General features: G+C 39.9%; 1 protein-coding gene across 9 annotated transcripts in view; it reads right to left on the reverse strand.

The window, feature by feature from the left end:
• LOC113022133 (plasma membrane calcium-transporting ATPase 1-like) overlaps window positions 1-18,758 on the reverse strand; it is a 129,476-nt gene that overhangs the window by 92,346 nt on the left and 18,372 nt on the right. For 5 of the 9 annotated variants that reach the window (XM_026167212.2, XM_026167213.2, XM_026167211.2 and 2 more), the window contains one exon: window positions 9,114-9,173. The exons of 2 other annotated variants lie outside the window; for them this stretch is intronic. The gene's annotated coding sequence lies outside the window, so the exon portion shown is untranslated. Of the gene's footprint in view, window positions 1-9,113; window positions 9,174-18,651; window positions 18,749-18,758 lie in introns of those variants that run through there. 2 more of the 9 variants (XM_080301691.1, XM_080301693.1) reach the window with 2 other exon arrangements.

An 18,758-nucleotide genomic window follows, 5' to 3' on the forward strand; every position in this document is an offset into this window, starting at 1 on the left:
ATTGACCTGCAGCGGAGTTTAGGTCCAGACACGACTAGTGACGTCAGACTGAACAACCGGATAAGCTTTAGCAAAAAGGAAAGTTCTAGCCTAATATTGAAAGTAGTGATAGTGTGTCTGTCTCCTAAATCCAAACTGGGAGCTGGTTCCACAGAAGAGGAGCCTGAAAGCTGAAGGCTCTGCCTCCCATTCTACTTTTAAATACTTTAGGAACCACATGTAAACCAGCAGTCTAAGAGTAAAGTGGGGCTTTTGTAGCAAGATGGGGCCTGATTATTCAAAATGTGAGAAGTATTTTGAATTTGATTCTAGATTTCACAGGAAGCCAATGAAGATAAGCCAACATGGGGGGGGGGGGGGGGGGGTAGTCCCTGTCGGTACGCCCACTGCAGCATTCTGCATCAGCTGAAGGCTTTCCAGGGAACTTAAGTCTGACATTTCTTTTAAAAAGATCATAGAGATAGTATATCAATGGTTTCCTGGTAATGGTGGATTCATGGGTATTTATAGTTTTTTCAAATTACATTATCCTATTTTTCTTCCTCTTTCTGTGAAACACTACAAGATTTAGATGACTCATCTTGAACTTGGGGGCAAATACTGTAAATGTATAACATGTAATTTGATTTTGGGCCAGCAGCTCAAGGCTCTGCTTACCGTATAAAAATGCATAATCACTCATGTATCACAGCTTACCAGAGTGATATTACAGGAGTGGGGATATCTTGGCAAAAAGAGAAATTTGGGAGGACGACAACAGTCCTCTACAGCCCAGTAGCTTTTCTGCACCTCTTCTGCACCTCTTTCTACACCGCATTCACCGTTGAGCAACGCAGTCATACCCGAGACTTTAATCAAATCCTTCTCATAATTAGAGCATGTTTTTGGGTTCGTTTGGATGAAAATCACCTTACAGAAGACAAAGGAGCTTCTGTAAGCTTTGAAAAGTGATGCATTTGAATTTTGAAGTAGAGAATTAAATAAAGCACCATGTTCTTTCTTAGCTTTGTGTCAGCAGTTTATAGTTTGACCTGTTCCAACACCCTGTGGTCAAAGGCCTGCCCATGAAGAAATGGCTTTCCCCTGTCTCATGTGAGACGTTGACATAAATACTGATTTTTACATCTCAGGAAACGAGTTGCAAGCTCACTATGTGTTAGGATCTGAACTAACTCAATGAGACACCACAGTCAGAAAATACCTCAAACTATGTTACTTGGTGTCTGTCATTGGAGTCTGATGGAGTGTAACAGAATCACGTATTTGTAACAAAAAAGCGAGTAAGGTGGGGAAAATATCAAAATATACTCCATATAGTGTAGTCAAATGAATGTCACTTCTTTAATAGGTGGATAAAATCCACAACAGTTCATGGCTTTAGTTGAGTACCCAGTAGTGCCTTTTTCTAGTTGGGGTTGTGGCCTGTAGCCTTGTGCGTCAGGTAAATGATTCTCAAACTTTGCTTCAAAGAAACTCTGAGTGAAACCTGTTTACTCAGTGACAAATAAAATTTGAATTTGAAGTGTTTGATTATTTCAAACATCAGAAAGAGATATGTGAAACTGTTTTACGTATTAACTATAAAATTACATTTCATGCGTTAGACAAAGATTATTCTGTTGTTTTGGGAAGCTTTTCCAGATACCTAGATAAGTAAAAATAAAGATGATACTGGTCTTCCTCAGCCCCATCCAAACCCTTCGAGTGCTTCCATTTGATGTGGCGTCTCATACAGTTTTGTTCCAAGGCTTCAACTCGCAAACATTTCAGAAGCTGAGTGTTTAGCCTGCACAGTTTCTTTCATTTTGGAAACCAAATTCAGTCCTTTATCCCCAAACAGATTTTCTTCGAGACAAGTTTTGAAACGTGCTCTGGTACATCTGGTGGAGTTACAGGCATTGTCTTGAGTGGGGGTTATATTCTCTTTTGGCTCTCTTAATGTCTTCCCAAGATGAAGAGCCAGGCCTGATGAAAGTCACAGAACCCATTCACTAACCTGTTGGGAAGTCTTTCCAGAAAATATAGAGGCTGCCACAGCAAAAGAATTATGGCTGCACAAGCTTGTTGATGCAAACACAATGCAGATTGGAAATGTTGACAAATTTACCAAAGCCAACAGAAAATTATTTATACAAAGAAACTCCAGGTTCTCCACTCTGAAATGAGAAATGAAATCATGCATTTATTCATATCCTCCTTCTATTCCCTCTCTGACCTGTCTGCTCTTTGAAGGGGAACTCCTTTGAAGTGCGTCAGCATCTGTGCAGTGAAGACCCTCCAATTAGCTCAGACAGCTAACAAGCTCCACAGGGCGGCTCCATACAGATGACAGTACCTGCAGCTGGGGTCACAGACAGCTGACCCTCTCTGGGCTGCATGCTAACAGCTGTAGGCCCGAACCAAAAGTCCTCTCAGGCTTTGATCAAACACCGCTTGACTGAACCGGCGGGATGGTGATGGTGAGGTCTACAGAGAGCAGTTCTTACAGAAAATCCTGGTTTTATTTTCCTTTCTCTTGTCTTTGTTTTTCCATTTAGTGCTTAAAGAGGAAATGAAATCACTGAATGAGGATTAGGTTGAAACTGCTTTTGTCTGGTAGCTAAAGTAGCCGGGCATCTTACCACAGCACCGCCAGTAATGAGAAAGGTACTATCCCATCAGGCACAGGCACAGGCACAGGCACACACACACACACACACACACACACACTTTTATTCTATGAATATTAATGTCATCTGAAGCCCACGTGATGGCTGAATGTGTTTGCTGCCTGAGTGCTCTGTTTCAGAGGCCGATCATCATCTGTGATCCATCTCTTAAACATCATTTTTAAGCATGAGTTTTTGTTATGGGTTCGGTCCTAAATAGGTAATGGGTATATAAGGCCATTATAAGGCCTTAGAAAGGGTGAATTTACAAAGAGCTACTTATATGCATGTTACTGACACATTATATTTGTTTATAATAGCATTGCAAAGCCATTTATTGATTGTATTAATCTATATGTACATTTCTTATTAGAGAGAGCTAAAAAACTGTGAAAACAATAAAGTTGGAGCAGTGGTCACTTCATAGCAAGCTACAACCGGTTCACATTCACCAGCTGGGATGTTTGGATGCTCTCCCTGTGCCTGTGTGGGTTCTCTCCAGACTCCACAGACACACATAATGGGCTAACTGGTATTTCTAAATTGGCTGCAAGTGTGATTGCAAGGTTGAATGATTATCTGTCTCTCCATGTTAGCCTTGTGATAGACAGTAAAAGACCTAGATGCCGCTTGTCAAGAACTATTCAACAAAACAAAACAAAAACAAACAAACAAAAAACACTTAACAGCCCACACGTTTTTACCTCCTGCACAGCTCGCCACAACGTCACAGAGGTATGTTTAAAAACCAAAATACTAACAAATTACATCAAATCAAAGTGTTTAAATACCCATCTCTCTCCTCACGTCACGCCACACAGCTGTTCTGACTCTGACAATCACAGGACAAAGTACTGATAGTACTCTGTTAAACCAATTCATTTTCACATTTGAATGTTTTTTTTAAAACAAGCTAAAATATAATCAAAATTAGGCCGATTGAAATGTATATAATCCTATTAACACATATTGTAATATATTAACAAGATACAAAAGTGTGAAAATACAGTGTGGGTTCAATTCCAGTTTATTTCTCTGGTAATTCAGAGCAATATGTACAATATTTTGTGCCACTCGTTGATTAAATTAGGTGAGCAAAATCCCGAGGCTGAGACCCCAGTGGAGCCAAAATCATCATCATTAAATCAAATCTGGATCAATGTGATTCAAAAGAATCTAAATGTAATCAAATCATGAGGTTGCCAGATTCTGACCCATAATAACCCTTCCCAGGACACTGTGTCTCGTTTAACCTTTAGTCCGCAAGTAAAACCACAGAGATAACCAGTGTGATGGTGTGACTGTTTACAGTTTCTCCTTTTTGAAAGAGGTATGTTTTACAGATTCTGGGAAATGTTACACACATCCTTACATTAGGAACATGAATATTTCATGGAGTCCCTACTGGAACCACAGCATCCTTTTATGTAAGAAAGCATTAAAAACCTTAAGAGCAACGCATCATTTAGATTTGAAAGCAGATATGTTAAAGTTACCACAAACATCGAACAAAAGTGCGAGAGCGGAATGTGGAGAATTCCCAGATAAATGTGGAGTTGTGTGGTCCATGACTGATGAGATTCCACAAGAAGAGGAAAAAGGGTGCATAAAAAACTTTAAATAACAATTAGAAAGAGAAAATAAAGTGGAAATCAGTCTGTGCTGTGATTCACACTTGGACTGTGAATACGCTATAACTGCTTAATCAGAACATCTGTGATTTGGGCCAAGTTAAACCAATATAATAAAAATATACAGAAAGGAAATGAGTCTTGAACCAGAGCTTTTTTTTGGCAGCCAGAGGGACAGAATTAAATTAAAAACAAATAAACAAACTGCTGATGAATCTCCATCTCTTAAATGCTAATTGTATTGTTTTGAGGGCAAAATCTCACAGGCCAAATGTTCCACACTTTCCGCTACAAAGAATTACATATATTCTCAAAGACTGAGAGTTTGGGGACCATTTTTGAAAGATTTGTATCCAAGAAAAAGCCAGCCGGAATAACTGATTTGTATAAGCTATGCAGTGGATATAGATTCTCTTTCACTGTTGATATTAATGTTCAATAAAGATGAACCCCCCCTCCCACCCCTAAAAAAAAACAAAACATGTTTCTCCTTCTTAAAGAACATCACAAAGTGCATGAGTCTATGTTGATGTGTGAGAGTGAAAGCCAAGGCATGCCAATGAGACATGGAGTGCGTCTCCAACATGTTAGATAACAGCTGTTGTCTGCAGCACGTTGATAAGCAGGTCGCACCGAGCGGGACATGGCAGCATTTTCCTCAAGAGGTAAATGAAGAAGAAGAAGCAGCTAAAAATACGACAGCGGCAGACAACAAACATCCTGACGAGAGACATCACACATGTCGAAGCGCATCATTTAACACGCTTGGATATGAGAAAACTGCCATTATCACTCCACTTAAAATTCAACTCCTCGTGTCAGTTATTTTTCCAATTACAATTAGAAAACAAGATATTAAAGATAAAACTAATATTGGTGGTCTCGTTCTCCAGTGCAACCCTTTCCTTCACAACTGTGCACTTTATCCCCTCTCTAAAAAGCTGAGCTCACTCTGGGCAGCAGTTTTGCAGATCTTTCTTTGGACAACCAAATGCAAATTTAATTGAACCCCAATACATCTTTCTTTTATTTGTGTTTTTAGGATTTTCTAAAGCAACGATTACCAAAAACCTCTGAAATCAGATGCGCTCTCCGTATTGGGAAAAAAAACAACCTTATCTAGGGCTTATTTTGAGTTTGCCTTTAACAGCAAATGTCTTTCTCACCCTCGACCTGTCTTGGCAGAGTGTCGCCCCTCCCTGAGCCTGGTTCTGCCAGAGGTTTCTTCCTGTTGAAAGGGAGGTTTTTTTCTTCCCACTGTCGCCAGTGCTTGCTTATAGGGAGTCGTTTGATTGCTTGGGTTCTCTCTTTATTATTGTAAGGTCTTTACAGTACAAAATAAAGTGCCTTGAGGTGACTTTTGTTGTGATTTGGTGCCAAAATGTAATATTTTATAACAGACTAAATTATGAAGATTGATGTGTTTGACAATCGGAAGGAGCCTTGCTAATAAAGCACATTTCCTGTTTTAAATAGTACCACTTAGTTTATATTAGTTGAGATGCAGTTATTGTGTTAAGTGAGCAATAAATTACTGCATATGCACTATATACTTGTGATTTAATACAAGTTTTGTAGAGACTTGGTAATAAGTCTGACTCTACTAAAGCCAACATTTGGATATGCTATGACTGACAGAGATACACACTATAAGGCTAAAAGTACTCGCTCGCCTGCCTTCACATGCATATGAACTTGAGTGACATCCCATTTTTAATCCATAGGGTTTAAATGATGTCAACCCACCATTTGCAGCTATAACAGCATCAACTCTCCTGGGAAAAGTTTTCACAAGTTTTACGAGTACATGTCTATGGGCTTCCAGAATCGCATTTGTGAGGTCAGACACTGATACTGGTCAAGATGTCCTCTCTAGTCTCCGCTCTAATTCATCCCAAAGGTGTTTTGTCGTGTTGAAGTCGGGACTCTGTGCAGGCCAGTCAATTTCTTTCACAGCAAACTCACTCATCCATGTCTTTATGGCCCTTGCTTTGTGGACTGGTGCACAGTCACATTGGAACACGAAGGGGCCATCCTCAAACATCCTTCAAAGTTAGGAGCATGAAACTATCCAAAATGCCTTGGTATGCTGAAGTATTAAGAGCTCCATTCACTGGAACTTAGTAAAAGGATGCAGTGAAGACCCTCCAATTAGCTCAGACAGATGCAGTGGTCTAAAGCACCACTGCAACCAAAGCTTTGGATTGTGCTTGGTGATGTAAGGCTTGGATACAGCTGCTTGGCCATGAAAACCCATTCCACGAAGCTCTCTACCGACTGTTCTTGATCTAATCTTAAGGCAACATGAAGTTTGGAGGTCTGTAGAGATCTACAGAAAGTTGCTGACCTCTGTGCACTATGCTCGTCAGCATCCGCTGACCCTGCTCTGCGGTTTTATATTGCCTACCACTTTGTAGCTGAGTTTCTATCATTCCTAATAACTTCCACTTTGTTATAATACCACTAACAGTTGAATTTGGAATATTTCACAACTGGACTCGTCACGTATTTGGAATCCTATCACTGTATCACGCTGGAATTCCTGAGAACAACCCGTTCTTTCACAAATATTTGTAGAAGCGGTCTGCATGCCTAGGTGCTTGATTTTTATACACCTGTGGACATGGAAGTGACTGGAAGACCTGAATTCAATTACATGGATAGGTGAGTGAATCCCTTTGGCAATACAGTGTATGTCTTTCCCTGTTATATTCATTAAAATATGCCTATGCTTCAGTAGATGAAACATTTGTTAAAAAACAAACAAACAAAACCTTAGTGGATCTTGAAATATTTCTTTCTTCTTTTAACAGCTGGGTCTACTCTGAATGTAATTCAGTTTCTTTGCATCTTTCTGAAAAATGCATCTTTCTGAAAAATAAAATTCAGCCAACAGAAAATGCAAATGTTTAAAAATGGAGAAATCTTTGTCAGCAGAAAAGTTGAAGCAGGTTGAATGCATACGAGAACATGCAGCACCTGAATGAATAAACACATGAATAAATGAATATGTCAGTGAAAGCCTGTCTGACTCACTGGGCTGCTTCACATGTATACATGAAGTACTAGCCTCTAATGTGCAAGTCATTCACAAACAGCTGTGTGAAGCACCTAATCTCGATGGTTTCAAACTACAGAGATCAGTTCTGTGTCAGTCTCAACACATACACACTCTTTTAAAACATATCGAGAGGCCAAAAGCCTACAAACCCACCGCAATTAGAACACTCCGCGACGACAGCAGCTTCCTGTTCTGGATAAACAGCTATAGCTACAAGTCACTGTATATCTGTTGCTTATCAAGAGGGAAATGTTAGCACCGCAATCACTTTCTTTCCTTCCTACTTTGTTTCACAAACTTCCATCAGTCTCATTTTCAGGCCATCACTCGCATAGCTGACTGCATATTAACACAGAAACACAGCAAAACCCCATAAGAGCCTGCACTCAGCTCTTAGTCATCATCACCACTGAATGCGGCTAATAGCCAGCTGAGTAGACCTCTTAAGGCAGCCGAGCCAACACACATGATGATGTCTCTTCTTCACTAAAATTCATTGACACCAGTGTTACAGCTTCTCAATGCTGCCAGTTATTCTCCGTTTCTATTTGGGCTGGGAGATCTTCTCTGTAGTCCAACAGACATTTATTAACTCCAGTGTCATTGCTAATAAGTGAGATAATCACTGGATGAGTTTAACACTGCGCGGTTAAGATTTTAACACCTGCCAGGTCATTGGTGATTGGTCTTGGGTTAAGGTTAGTTTTTATTTTCCCCACATGGAAAATGGTCAAATTCTCAGAAACAGAAAGATGTTGCCTTTCAAGTGAAGTGTCATGTTTTCATTTTGACATCACAGTTTTCCTTTTAAAAATGTTTTCCATTTGGGTATTCCAAAAGTCAAAAGTACATCATGATTAACCTTTACCCTTAACACACACACGCACACACAAACACACAATACAACACTGCGGAGAGTGTAAGAGTGTTTACAAGATCTTTTGAGTGTTTACTTCCTACTTCAAGTATGTTGACAAAGACTACATACCATAATCATTGGATACCACAGCTAATGTTTTTATGCTTCTCACTTTTGAATCTTTAACTTAAGGCATTGAATTTTCTAAATGGCCACAATTTTTCAGTTTAGGGAAACATACTCTTTTTTTTTTTTTTTTATGTGCACGTTTTTGAACAATGGGGAATTTAAATGCCCAACTTGGCCTCAGTTTAGACAAAAAACAAACAAACAAACATGTAAACAAGAATTTAAAAAACACCAGACACGATGGAGCTATTGTGGAAAAATATAAGCACCAGTGTCTGAAAATAATGTAAAAATATTACTCCTAAGCTCAGGATTTCTATGCAGCCAACGATGATGAGACTCTAATATCATTCAAAAAGTGCAAATCTAATTGATGCTTAAAAAATGACTTGTTATCATCAATTTTCAAATGGCTAACAAAACACTTCTTTGTAACAACCATTACAAAAGAGTATGCATGCCCATCCTGACACGTGTGTCGAATTCTCAACCATTTCCCTGAAATATCAACTTATGTGCTCCACCCAGATTCAGTTAAACAGCTAAAAAGATACCAGGCCATCATATTTGTTTGGCTCTTTTTGACTCCCTCACAGTCTCCTTTCAACCATCTCAGGCTCAAATTAAACTTTTTGTTGCTAATGCACAACCAAGTCCTGCAGTGGTACTTCTGAGTAAAAAAAAAAAAACAAACTCATAAAATATGTATGTGGGGTAATCAGGTTGTTAGTTTTTAACTGTTGCAAATCTGCAACGCCTGCCTCGAGAGGGTTAATGTGTCCCACCTGTTTGTCCTTCGCTGGTTTCCTCCACAGCGGATTCTTTTCACCAGCAAACACAAAGCCCTGTGAAAAAGAATGAAAAGAGGCCACTAAGTTTTAAACACAAGTTAAAGTTTTTCCTTACTCTATGATGAGAAATGAGTATATTCGCTCCAGATACACATACATTCATTTCAAAGTGTGAAGAGTTGCGAGCATTAACTTGCACATAACCATGTCGGTTACATGCCAGCATGCTAACATGAAACTAGCGTGGCTGATTAGATTTATTATCAATCTAATTATAATGATGACATTCAATTAATACGCTGACAAGAAGATGAGTTGGAAAAAAAATCCCCTTGAATCCCCTCTAACGATCATCTGACCTTTAGATCATCCTCCATCGACACAACCCTAGTTTATCAGTCTTCCAGTGTCCACTGTCTCTTTTAAAATAGGGGCCAGTTTCAATTTCTCATAACATGCACGACTGAAGAGCCAGCAGACCAGACAACAGTTGAGACTCACACCAGTCTTATCAAAGCATCTTGTGCAGGGGTTTTTGCATCACAATAATGCAAATGCAGCTTCCTTTATAAGAAAAAGAGGATATTAAAATTAATGGTAACACTTTCTTGCAGGGAAACTGAGCAGCACTGCAGATTTTTACAACTTGGGTCAGTAACCTTTTACATCATAGGAACTTTTTCATATCTCCAGGATGTCACAGTACTGTTCCTATTGGCAATGCAAACCCAAATAGAAAAAAACCCCACACATCCCGAGGATGTAGTTATCCCCCAGTGACTATGGAGTTCAAAAGCACCTTGCAAGCGACAAATTTCAATTAGAAGACACAGAAAAGAGTTGCATTTAAGCATAAATATTGATTTAAATACCACATCAGAGTACCGACAACAACACAGTCTCCTCTCTATTCAATTGTGTAACTTCCATTTGTGTAATCAATATCTTCCACTTATCCAAAGTTGATTTGTGGTGGCAGCATGCTGGGGAGGATGTTCCAGTCATCCTTCTCCCCTACAACTTCTTCCAGTTCCTTATGAGATCCTGAGGTATTCCCAGGCCAAACCACCTTGACTGGCTCCTTGCAACACGGAGGAGCAGCAGCCCTATTCCAACGTCTCTCTCTAAGGCCAGCCCAGCTACCTTCTAGGAGAAGCTCATTTCAATCGCTTGTAATCAGTCTTATTCTTTAGTTCATTTCCAAGATCTCATGACCATACTGTAGGTCACAGTTGCAACACAGACAGTCTGTTAAATCAAAAGTTTATAAAACTTTACCTATTTTATCTAATGGGGGAATGATCTTAATAATGCAGATGAGTTAAGAGTGTGTAAAAACATGTCTCTCCAAAGCAAAGTGTCTCAAATTGAAGAGCATAACAAGTATAATTTCCACAGGCAGCATGTATAAATCCCAAACGCAGAAAACGTATACACAACACTGATGCATTAAGGCCTTTAGTTTCAGACTGCGCTTTCCAGTGTGGTTGTGGGCATATAGAGCTGCTGTGGGCTGGGAAATAAAAAAATCAATCACTCAGTCAATAAAAACAATACATTTTTCTTTCCGTTTATTCCTCGTGGAACTTACTGTTAAACTATTTTTGTCCAGCAAAATGTCTGATGTTAACTTTGAGGCTGGAGTCAATGTGGACTAAACGGGCACTTCAGTCGAACCCTGCTGACATCAGGCGTCTGATGGGAATATAAAGCCCATAGATGTGAAACCAACCCTTTGTTTTAAGAGATTTCAGCCCCCTCACAGGGATGTTTGCCTCCACTTAGATTGTTTTTTTTAGTGGTATTCATGGAACAGTTTTGTTAGCAGCCAGCTTGTTTACTTCTGGACTGGACCTAACAGTGATGTTATCAGCTGTGGGGAAAATTTGGAAACAACAAGTCAGAGGAAAACTTGTTGTTTGGCAACTCAGTACTCGAGTTCATGTTTAAAAACAGCTTAACAGCTTCATCCCCAAATCAAAATGACCTACTTTCTTCTCTGTAATTCACACCAAAGCAAAAAAAGTTCCCTCCTGTCTAATGGTTCTCTGCAGGTTGCTCAGGTTGTTTTTGTTGTGCCTTATCCCACTGTCAGACATACTCCAATTTGGCAACGGTAGTATGCTAGAGAGCCTCCCGGAACTGGAGCTGGAGGGGCCACTTTCGCCACAACCTGGAGTAGGTGGAGAGCTGGGACCACTACACTGAGCTCAGAGCAAAACAAGGACTTTAGTCGCCAGCTACAGCACAAGATGACAGAGCTGGAGTCCATCCACGGGGTGAGAAACATGTTCGAGAGGCAGCTGAGGGGCACAGTTTAGTGTCTTAAAGCATTTATGGTATTCTGTCACGAGTCTCTCTTCACGAGTAAATGGAGGCGTTGTTCTTCACAGCATTGCATTTGGTGGGTGTAGTCTGATAGAAAGAAATGAGTTCCTATATGAACTGTGAACATGTTTTTTTTCCCCTTTCTGCAAATAAAGCGCCATCTGATCCCAGTATATTATAGAGAAAGGCAGACATCTCTACAGCCGATATCTCCAAAAACTGGGCAACAGTTTTGCAATATTTCAACACAATAAAAGCAAAAAGCAAATTCTGGGGTCCAAGCATTTAATTAGGGCTGTGCAATATGACCAGAATCTCATATCCCGATATAAAACATCTATTGTCCCGATAACGATATAAATCACAAAAAAATTTATATTTTCTGTAAATTCTGTGAATCTCGGGTAGGTGAAGTGTTTCCAGCTGGGCGTCGTGTAGCTGGAGTCGAGTGTTTTAACCGATGCATGAAACTACACATTTTTAGACATAAGTTGTAAAGGCCGCCGTTTTCTTTGTGAGTATTTATTACACGGCGTGCTGCGGGGAAAAGCCTGTTCTAACGTTTGAATCTAAGGTTTATTTTTTAGCACCTGACGGCTCTTTTTTGCTTCTCATCCGTCAATACTCTGCATACTTTTTCACGTGATTCCGCTTATTTTGAAAAGTCTCCACATGATCTTGAGCTTTATTGTGAAAGGTTTATGTGGAAAATAAACAAGAGGACATGTGATGGTTTTACCGTCGTTGTTTCTAACGACAGCGCATAAAAACAGGCGCTTGTCCGTCCGTAGTGTGGTTATATTAAATATAAGAGAAAGAGAGAACTTTAAGAAATTAATATACTGTAGCCACTACAGTGACCATCAAAACCATGAAAAAAAAATATTGCCGTAAAGTTTATTTTGCGACACCACGAAACAAACGATAGCGTAAAATGAAACGATAGACGTTTTTATATCGTCATCCGATATATATCGTTATATCGAACAGCCCTACATTTAATCATACTTTCCCCCCCCTATTCTATAACAAACCCATCAGCCTCTTTCAGCCCTCATCAGTGAAGCAGCACATTACTCAGCCTCAGATGACTGTTGGTGGAGCATCTTGTGACTGAGAGCAGAGCGGAAAAAAAAAAATCCTCACAGTCTGCTGTTTGTTGGGCTGAAAACCAGCTGGACAATGTGACACCAAACATTCCTGGGTTTTGTGAAAAATAACTGTTCAGGCTGACAGAGTGGAGAGTGTCTGAACACAGAAAACACAAGCTGCCATTCATACCAGTGGATGGGAGGAGTGTATCTAACAGTCCAATCGGTGAGCAGCTGAATGTGTGACAGGGTCAAATTCACAAGAGGAATGTGACCAAGGAAACATGTTTCTGTCTCGAGTGTTCAGGACAAGTATCCACGGCAGTGTTGGCAACATTTTTTCCTCAGAGGGCCAGACTGAGTTAGATAGAGTAAGCAGAAGGAAACAAAGTGCTTAAAATCCACTAGAAAATTCCTGAAAAAATTATGAATGTGCCAGTGTCCCTATTTCTGTGTAAAATAGGTTTGCGGAGATTGCAGCAAATATTGTAAGGAAAATGTAGACAGCTGGAAACTAGAAACAGATTTTAATTGTTTATGTTAATATCCTGATAAAAGTTATTTTCGAGTTTCCCAAAAGCTAAAAGATCCATGGATCTGAATTTTAGGCAGAAGAAGGAGAATAATAATAATAAGAAGAAGATAATGACAAAAATCTGACAAATAATAAATAGTCAGCCTTAATGCTATTGCACTGACGCACTCAATTAACTTTGACAGTCTTGATAGATTGCTTTAAACTGTAAAAGCCAAAGAATGTTGACTTTTCTCTGTCAGGCTGTTATGAAATCCGCTTAAATGCCTAATGCATGTATTAATATGCATGTTTGCATCAATGAATGAATAAAGAATGAATACATGATCATAGTCGTGGATATGACTCAGGGTGCATACCTGAACCAAACGGCCATCATAGTACAGACCTGCATCACTGAATCAAGAAAATTAGCTAACACCATTTCCCATGCACATACATTACTGATTAGGGCCACTCAGACATATTTGTTCCTTCATCCGAGACAACAAGGACTCTATTGAATGATGTCCTCACGCTTGTATTGAAAGTACACTGACTGCTCCCATTTCGCATTCCCCCCCAAAGTTCAATTTAGTACTGCAAACTGTGCATTGGACCTCAGCACTATCCTGACACTCTTGTGCCTGGATTGCTTAATCTAAACAGGATTCAAGTTCATCTAATCACAAGTACTGGTCTTACAGTTATGGGTGTGGTTTGGTACTGAGTGAACCTGTTACCCTGTGTAGAGCTTAGGCCTCTAAATTAACTTTCATTATTAAAAAACTAATTTAGCAATAATCTTTGGACAAACAAGTAAAAAAAACATGAAACAATTCAATAAAAACAAAAAACAAACAAATACTAAGTGTGGCAAAAACTACACACAAATTGTGTTCCCCTTGTCATTTTGACTTTATGACTACTTTATGACTTTATATGGTGGCTCCTATCAAATGAATGTGGACTGAGTGTACAGAAATTTATGAATTTGCAGAAAGGGGGAAAAAAAAGTTGGAGAACCAGTTCAAAGACACTCAAAACCAAAATACCTATTAAGTAAGTTAATGACACACACGCACTGATATCAGTGCAGGTAAAAAAATAAAAAATCAAAAAAAAATCACCAGAGATCATCATTTAAATCATGAATGAAAAATGCATTATTCTGCTGCCGTTTTTGAATCTGCTTTCACTAAAACTTGCCTGCTTCACAAAGGCGTTGCCATCTGTACAACACTCAGTGTCAGAATTATCACAGGCCTCCAAGTGTGTTTAATTCACTAGTCTCAGGATAGTGTTCTTTTGCCTGGCAACTAACCAGTTATTCAGCTAATCATATGCGCACCACCTTCAGTGGAACTCCCATCAGTATGTGTACTTCAAATAACTCCGTATCAGCTGCCAGCTACTTCAAGTTCATCTGTTATTGCCACGTAAACATTTCCAAAGCCAAACGCACTTGAATGCAAAGATAATTAAATTTATTTCACTACCAACACACACACAGACCAGGAAACTTGTATGTGATTAGTATCATGTTCACGGACACTTCAGCCTCTAGACGTGAGGAGCTACAGATGAAACCACCAACTCTGCAGTTAATTTACAACCAGTTCTACGGACTCATCCACTTTTTTCCCCCATAGTGTTGAAAAGGCTAAATTTCTCCATTTTGAAGATTCTGTGTGTGAAAGCAGAATCCAAGAATATGACACAGAGTCACATGAAAGCATGCACAGAATGTTCTGTGTGGACAATGTTCTGTGCCTCTCCTGTTTTTGGTTTTTTTTTTCCTGGTGAACTTTGAAATGAAAAGCCACTTCGGTTTTATTGAGCACATGATCTTACACAGCTGAGCCCAAAGGCCTCGCTCAGTGGACTCAGAGTCAAACTGTGGAAAACACAAAAACGCACCGGCAGGTCACTGGACCAGACCTCCAGAGCAGTTTCTGGTCCTCAGAGTCAGAAAGTCACCGAGTTGTTAACAACAGCCGGAGATGAAGAAACAGAAATGGAACAGCTGAGAATAAATTCAGCCTTTGAATTTATTTACTTATTTATTCTGCTTTCCCAAACAGCAGAGGAGCGAGCGGGTCCCTGTTCCTCTCTGATGTGTTTTATGTTTTAACAGATTTCATCTTGTCCCAGTTTGGAGCATCTTGGCTGTGATGGCAGTGTGTGCGTTCAGATCGGAGCCCTGCGTGTCTGTGCGTGCACGCTGTGATGAATGCCTGCGTGCTGATTGTGAGAGCTACGCCCAGCTCTCCAAAACAAACATTGCATTCCACCGATCCTCTGCACCAGTCACAGACCGGGAACAGGAATGAGGCCTGAGTGGGATTCCCACCTGGTAGGCAGAGAAGATGTGTACGTAGCAGAGTTCCCTGCTGGCAGAGCTCCCGGTCAGCTCAACAACACATTGACAGGAGGATAGAAAACAAACCACAGCGGGGACTCTTTGCAGCGTCTGCAGTCTGAACATGAACTGAACTGACTACTGGCAGGGATTCCCCCACAGAACAGTGCAGTCCACCCACATCCTAAAACAGCTCATGTAAAAACAGACCATGGCCACACCGCCTAAACTATAGTGACCCCCATCTCATCCCACACATCGGATATGCTGTGCTGAGGTTATACATTCACTAAATTTAAGGTATAAAAGAAGGCTCTGTTTATTTAAGGCAGGGTTGGACACCTCTTGTATAAAACACTAATCTTTTTGCCACACTTGGCTGGATTAGCTGGAATGCACTGCAGGGACATAGTCTTTGGGTAATTGGGCTGCAAACGTTGTTCAAATATCCTTGAAAGGTCTTTTACCCATGGATCACTGCAAACAATTGCAAAGTAGTGATAAGAAGTGGAAAATGATATCAAAATCAAAGTTCAAAAAATAAACATAAAACATTTCCAGCACAGTTTAGCTTTATCCTTGCCACATTAGCGGGCCATTTCCGGTAGAAATGTGAACATAATGAGTAACAAATATTAAAAAATATTGCAGCAGCACATAAATATGAGCTGGACTCCAAATGGTCACTTGAAGGTTAAAAACATAAACAGTGCGCACAATATTGATCTAAATTTACCATATATGATGTGAAATGCGTTCATTTGATGTCAATCAATTTAAATGTTGCCACAAACATACCTTAATGCAGCGGTCCCCAACCTTTTTTGCGCCACGGACCGGTTTATGCCCGACAATATTTTCACAAACCGGCCTTTAAGGTGTCGCGGATAAATACAGCAAAATAAAACTAGTACCGGTACCGAAAAAAAGAAGATTTATTCATAACACACGTGAAAAGACCCAGGAAAACCGAGTTAATGATAAAAACGATAACAAAATAACGCTAAAAACCAATAAAAACCCTGAAAACCATACATTTCACACCCGAGCCTCAACTCTCGCGGCCCGGTACCAAACGATTCACAGACCGGTACCGGTCCGAGGCCCGGGGCTGCCTTAATGCATCCCTAACAATGCCTTCATTAAAACAAATAATAAAATGGAGGTTGCTGGCCCATTAAACAATGGTACTGACACCAGCAGTGTTCAAAGTACCCTTTAACTGTAAAACTCGCTCTGCAATAAGATGACTCATATGTTAAAATTCTGTAAAATTATCCAGTGGTTAATGAGGTGTTTTTTTCCAAGGGGAACAAACCACATAATTAACAAAATATGGCAACATATATCATGCTAATGGCCAAAAACCTTATTGTTCTTCTCTGTGAGTCTTTAAAATGATGCAGCCGATGCTCCAACTGCATTCATGTGAGAACAAATCTGATAAGGAACTATGTAGGTTACACTGATATTTCCACCAAATCTTTTACAGTACTCAGCCTCCAGTGGAGCTTCAAAGGATTAGATGACAGAGAAAGACAGAAGTCTGGTGGTGGAGGGAAAAAGAAAGAAATATACTCCACCTCTGCTCATTTTATGGAGAAAAATAAAATGGTTCAAGCACCAACACCAACACTGTTTTGAATTTTAAAAAAAGTTTCTGAGGTCAAAAAGCAACATGTCAAATAAAGGGAGGAAACAGACACACAGAAACAGCACCTGTTGGGAGTGTAAGTAGAGGGAAGTGAAATTTTGACTGTTGCCAACACAACATGAGGAAACCACAGAGCCTTCACTTCCTGTTGGCTCTCCATGTGCCCTCCATCTGCTCACTTCCTCCTCTGACTGGTGCCTTTTTTTCGGACCGTCTCTGAGAACAGAATCTTCCTATACATCTGAAATTTTAAGAAGCTCCTCTGAAGTCATGAAGTACCAGATTGAAAAAAAATAAAATAAATGACAATAATAATTAAGAGAGAAGGAGATGGAGGAAGAGTCTGATGCCTACCTCAAACTATGTTGTATGACTGACTTCCACACACTTTGTCACAAATGCATGATGATGTTTTACTACAGAAAAGTTGCGTATAAAAATATTTTTCAGTGTTAAACATTATGTGTGTGTTTGGGTGTCACTTAAAAAACCAGGCCCACACCCACATCACCTTCACCTCAAACCTGGTCGTCACGCACACTTTGTTTCAGCCACCTGAGTGGAAAAATCCTGTGGGTTTTCTACAGACTTATACAGAGGTTCAGCATTTTCCAAGTCAAGCAGAATGCGGACTGTTGTGTGAGACATTGTTATATCCCTTGCATCTCTTTAGCCTTTTATTGAAACAGAGATTTTCTCCCTCTCTCTCTACGTGCTGCAGCTGAACAGCATTCTGGTGAGTAGTGGAAGTGCACATCTAGCCCCCGACAAAGCGCTTCTTGCCATTTGGGCTCTCTGTTGTATGGTTGCTAGGATTAGTCGTGTTTAGTTTCACTAGAAATCTGTCCTTTGAAACAGACTTGTGGCAAACCTGTAAAACCTCAGTATGCTTTCTTTTGTGTTTGAATAAATCTGGCTGCAAGCTTGGTGGGAGTTTTCTGACAGTATTTAAACACTTTCTCTCCTCTTTTGTGGCTAGCCAGGGAGCCTAGGTTTTATAGTTTTGCTTTGTTTTGTTGTTTTTTTGTTTTTTTAAACCTACAGCTCGGTGTTTCTCTTCTTTCTAGAAAAAGTGGATAGGTGTGGGTGGGGGTCTGTTTGTTGGTTTGGCCTTGAAGACCCAGAAGGCTATTTTCTTGCTTTCCTTTTCCTAACCAATGCAATATAACCTACAGAACTGTACTTCAAACAAATGAGCATCAGGAAAGTGTTTACTGGGGTTAAAGGTCAGGGGAGCCAACAGCTTATTCCCCATAGATTTCTATAAAACAGTAAGTCTTTTAGAAACCAGAGGAGTCGCCCAATGCTGTCAATTTAAAAAAAAAATAAAAATCAGATTTCACTGGCTTTACTTTTCCCAAAGTAAAGCCACATCCCCCTTTTATACCATCTATGGTATGCACAAAAGCACTATTGTTCTGCATATTTTTAAGGCAATGACTCTGCGTCACCATCCTTAACAGAAGCCTGTTCAAATTCCTCCTATTTCCAGCCATTTCTGCCCATCCTGATGATTTCCCTTTGGGAATAAGAGCAAATACAAATTTCAGGAAAAACACAACTAAACAGATTAAAATATTTACCTCTGAGTCATTTCACTTGGAGTTCTTTTTAGCTGGTTCAAACCTCTCTGGTCTTGGACAGACACTTTCTCCTGTGGCTTCGGTCTTTTTATTCCCTCGTCTTTATC

Source organism: Astatotilapia calliptera, chromosome 5, assembly GCF_964374335.1.
Source record: "Astatotilapia calliptera chromosome 5, fAstCal68.1, whole genome shotgun sequence".
In the NCBI taxonomy this organism is placed as follows: domain Eukaryota; kingdom Metazoa; phylum Chordata; class Actinopteri; order Cichliformes; family Cichlidae; genus Astatotilapia; species Astatotilapia calliptera.